Raw genomic sequence first — 4896 nt, forward strand, 5'->3', positions numbered from 1 at the left:
TAGCGGTCGCGGCCCGGAATTCGCGCCGGCCCGCAGCCACCGCCAGGCGGATAGGCTGTCACGGAGGTCCCGCCGGCCGGTCCGCGGGGGGAACTGCGCCCTCTGGCGGACACGCCATTGTAAATGAATGGGGTTTGGCACTTAGTGCATTTTTCGCCGAAGCCGACGAGCGCTCCGGGCGAGGAGGCCGGATTCTCGCCATCCGTGGCCGGCCGGGGAACCGGCCAAGGCGGATAGGCGGTCACGGGGGTCCCGCCGGCTGGTCCGCGGGCCAATTGGGGTCCCGTAAGTTAGCGGTCGCGGCCCGGAATCCGCGCCGGCCAGCAGCCACCGGGAGGCGGGTAGGCTGTCACGGAGGTCCCGCCGGCTGGTCCGCGGGCCATTTAGGGTCCCGTAGGTGAGCGGTCGCGGCCCGGAATCCAGGCCGGCCAGGAGGCACCGCCAGGCGGATAGGCGGTCACGGAGGTCCCGCCAGCTGGTCCGCGGGCCATTTATGGTCCCGTAAGTTAGCGGTCGCGGCCCGGAATCCACGCCGGCCAGGAGGCACCGGCAGGCGGATGGGCTTTCACGGAGGTCCCGCCAGCTGGTCCGCGGGCCAATTAGGGTCCCGTAAGTTAGCGGTCGCGGCCCGGAATCCGCGCCGGCCAGCAGCCACCGCCAGGCGGGTAGGCTGTCACGGAGGTCCCGCCAGCTGGTCCGCGGGCCAATTAGGGTCCCGTAAGTTAGCGGTCGCGGCCCGGAATCCGCGCCGGCCAGCAGCCACCGCCAGGCGGGTAGGCTGTCACGGAGGTCCCGCCGGCCGGTCCGCGGGCCAATCAGGGTCCCGTAAGTGAGCGGTCGCGGCCCGGAATGCACGCCGGCCAGGAGGCACCGCCAGGCGGATAGGCGGTCACGGAGGTCCCGGCGGCCGGTCCGCTGGCCAATTACCTCCAGCCGAGCGGATATGAACTTTATTAGCACCTTCTACGAGATGGCGGAGCCTTATTCGACAACCAGCACCTCGGCTTAGCATTTTCCACGGCCCGCTGATCTTCCAGAAGACGTCCAGCCGGTTTCCTCCTCACATTTTAAGCCGGCCGAGGCTTCCGGCACCCCGGCTAAGCTTTCTCCACGGCCCGCTGAGCTTCCAGAAGACCTCCAGCCGGTTCTCCCGGTGCTTTCCTCCTCACGTTTTAAGCCGGCCGAGGCTTCCGGCACCCCGGCTGAGCTTTTTCCCACGTCCCGCTGAGTTTCCAGGGGACCTCCGGCCGGTTCTCCGCGCGCTTTCCTCCTCACTTTTAAGCCGGCCGAGGCTCCCGGCACCCCGGCCAAGCGTTTCCCACGGCCCGCTGAGCTTCCAGGGGACCTCCGGCCGGTTCTCCGCGCGCCCCCCTCCTAACTCGACGCCCGAGGAGGCTCCCGGCACCCCGGCTAAGCGATTTGAACGGCCCGCTGATCTCCCGGAGGTCGCAACGGGGAATTGCCTCCCTCTCGCGGACACGGCGCGTAAATGCACCGCCTCTCGCACTTGGCGCACACTCACTGGCATCGCTACGCCTCCCGTGGCACTTTAAGCGACCGGGACCACCGCGAGCGCGGGCGATGACTAAGAGGCTCCCCGGCCGGCCTCGCGGAGCTCCGACGCTCCCCCGCCGGACTTCCGGCGGCCGGCCGGAGCCTCGGCACGGCTGCCGCACTCCCTAATAACACCCCGCGGACCCCCGCGAGCCGAACGCTCGCTGCCGCGGGCGACCCCTGCCAAGGCGGACGCGTGACGGCGCGGGAGCCCTCGGCACTATATCACGGTCACGTATGTAGTCAAATCGTGTAAAATCACCGTTAGTTTATTCATAATATAGGTAATAATTAAATAAATATTAACATCGCGTATATTATTAATAAACACATGTATGTATTTATTTAATAATTAAATAAATATTAACATCGCGTATAATCATGCGCAATACTTCGTGGCCGACCGGGGAACCGGCGAAGGCGGACGCATCGCGGCGCGAGAGCCGTTGGCACTTTGGAAAAAAAATAAATAAATAAATAAATAATAATTCGCCGACCGGGCTCCGGGGGAAGAGGCCGGCTTTTCGCCGTTCGCGGCCGACCGGGGAACCGGCGAAGGCGGACGCGCTCTCTAACGAGCCCCGCCGGCCGGAGGAAGTGCGCCCTCTGGCGGACACGCCGTTGTAAATGAATGGGGTTTGGCACTTGGTGCATTTTTCGCCCAAGTCGAAGCGCGCTCCGGGCGAGGAGGCCGGATTCTCGCCACCCGTGGCCGGCCGGGGAACCGGCCAAGGCGGACGCGCTCTCTAACGAGCCCCGCCGGCCGGAGGAAGTGCGCCCTCTGGCGGACACGCCGTTGTAAATGAATGGGGTTTGGCACTTGGTGCATTTTTCGCCCAAGTCGAAGCGCGCTCCGGGCGAGGAGGCCGGATTCTCGCCACCCGTGGCCGGCCGGGGAACCGGCCAAGGCGGACGCGGTCTCTAACGAGCCCCGCCGGCCGGAGGAAGTGCGCCCTCTGGCGGACACGCCGTTGTAAATGAATGGGGTTTGGCACTTGGTGCATTTTTCGCCCAAGTCGAAGCGCGCTCCGGGCGAGGAGGCCGGATTCTCGCCACCCGTGGCCGGCCGGGGAACCGGCCAAGGCGGACGCGCTCTCTAACGAGCCCCGCCGGCCGGAGGAAGTGCGCCCTCTGGCGGACACGCCGTTGTAAATGAATGGGGTTTGGCACTTGGTGCATTTTTCGCCCAAGTCGAAGCGCGCTCCGGGCGAGGAGGCCGGATTCTCGCCACCCGTGGCCGGCCGGGGAACCGGCCAAGGCGGACGCGGTCTCTAACGAGCCCCGCCGGCCGGAGGAAGTGCGCCCTCTGGCGGACACGCCGTTGTAAATGAATGGGGTTTGGCACTTGGTGCATTTTTCGCCCAAGTCGAAGCGCGCTCCGGGCGAGGAGGCCGGATTCTCGCCACCCGTGGCCGGCCGGGGAACCGGCGAAGGCGGATAGGCTTTCACGGAGGATCCGCCGGCTGGTCCGCGGGCCGATTAGGGTCCCGCGAGTGAGCGGTGGCGGTCCGGAATCCAGGCCGGCCAGGAGGCACCGCCAGGCGGATAGGCTTTCACGGAGGTCCCGCCGGCTGGTCCGCGGGCCGATTAGGGTCCCGCGAGTGAGCGGTGGCGGTCCGGAATCCAGGCCGGCCCGGAGCCACCGCCAGGCGGATAGGCTTTCACGGAGGAGCCGCCGGCTGGTCCGCGGGCCGTTTAGGGTCCCGTAAGTTAGCGGTCGCGGTCCGGAATCCAGGCCGTCCAGGAGGCACCGCCAGGCGGATAGGCTTTCACGGAGGTCCCGCCGGCTGGTCCGCGGGCCGATTAGGGTCCCGCGAGTGAGCGGTGGCGGTCCGGAATCCAGGCCGGCCCGGAGCCACCGCCAGGCGGATAGGCTTTCACGGAGGAGCCGCCGGCTGGTCCGCGGGCCGTTTAGGGTCCCGTAAGTTAGCGGTCGCGGTCCGGAATCCAGGCCGTCCAGGAGGCACCGCCAGGCGGATAGGCTTTCACGGAGGACCCGCCGGCTGGTCCGCGGGCCGTTTAGGCTCCCGTAAGTTAGCGGTCGCGGTCCGGAATACAGGCCGTCCAGGAGGCACTGCCAGGCGGATACACTCTCTAACGAGCCCCGCCGGCTGGTCCGCCGGGGGAAGTGCGCCCTCTGGCGGACACGCCGTTGTAAATGAATGGGGTTTGGCACTTAGTGCATTTTTCGACCAGCGGCAACGCAGGCTGACGGGCGGCCGCTTCCACGGGCCGGCACTACTCTACGGAGGCGCTAGCCGCCTCCGGTGGGGGCCGTGTGATCTCGCTGGATGCCCGAGGACCTTCCGCCAGGCCCGGCCGCAGCTTTTGCGCGCGCCCGGTCCTATTATCTGGTGGAAGCTGGAGGCCGGGGCTCGGCAGCTCGCTGCCCGGGGACCTTCCGCGAGGCCCGGCCGCAGCTTTTACGCACGGCCGCTGCTATTCTCCGGCTCCGGCTTCGTCCCGGAGGGTGCTTGGGGAACGGCGGCGCACACCGCGAACGGCCGGTGGCGGTCGGCCGGTGGCGGTCGGCTGGTGGCGGTCGGCTGGTGGCGGTCGGGGATGGCGCTTGGGGATGGTGGCTGTCGCCTTGTGGCGGTCGGCTGGTGGCGGTCGGGGGTGGCGCTTGGGGATGGTGGCTGTCGCCTTGTGGCGGTCGGCTGGTGGCGGTCGGCTGGTGGCGGTCGGCTGGTGGCGGTCGGGTGGTGGCGGTCGGGGATGGCGCTTGGGGATGGTGGCTGTCGCCTTGTGGCGGTCGGCTGGTGGCGGTCGGCTGGTGGCGGTCGGGGGTGGCGCTTGGGGATGGTGGCTGTCGCCTTGTGGCGGTCGGCTGGTGGCGGTCGGCTGGTGGCGGTCGGGGGTGGCGCTTGGGGATGGTGGCTGTCGCCTTGTGGCGGTCGGCTGGTGGCGGTCGGGGATGGCGCTTGGGGATGGTGGCTGTCGCCTTGTGGCGGTCGGCTGGTGGCGGTCGGGGGTGGCGCTTGGGGATGGTGGCTGTCGCCTTGTGGCGGTCGGCTGGTGGCGGTCGGCTGGTGGCGGTCGGCTGGTGGCGGTCGGGGATGGCGCTTGGGGATGGTGGCTGTCGCCTTGTGGCGGTCGGCTGGTGGCGGTCGGGGATGGCGCTTGGGGATGGTGGCTGTCGCCTTGTGGCGGTCGGCTGGTGGCTGTCGGCTGGTGGCGGTCGGGGATGGCGCTTGGGGATGGTGGCTGTCGCCTTGTGGCGGTCGGCTGGTGGCGGTCGCCTTGGGGCGGTCGGGGGGCGGCGGTCGGGGGTGGCGCTTGGGGATGGTGGCTGTCGCCTTGTGGCGGTCGGCTGGTGGCGGTCGCCTTGTGGCGGTCGGG

The sequence above is a fragment of the Syngnathus scovelli genome, unplaced genomic scaffold (genome assembly GCF_024217435.2).
Source record: "Syngnathus scovelli strain Florida unplaced genomic scaffold, RoL_Ssco_1.2 HiC_scaffold_294, whole genome shotgun sequence".
Taxonomy (NCBI): Eukaryota; Metazoa; Chordata; class Actinopteri; order Syngnathiformes; family Syngnathidae; genus Syngnathus; species Syngnathus scovelli.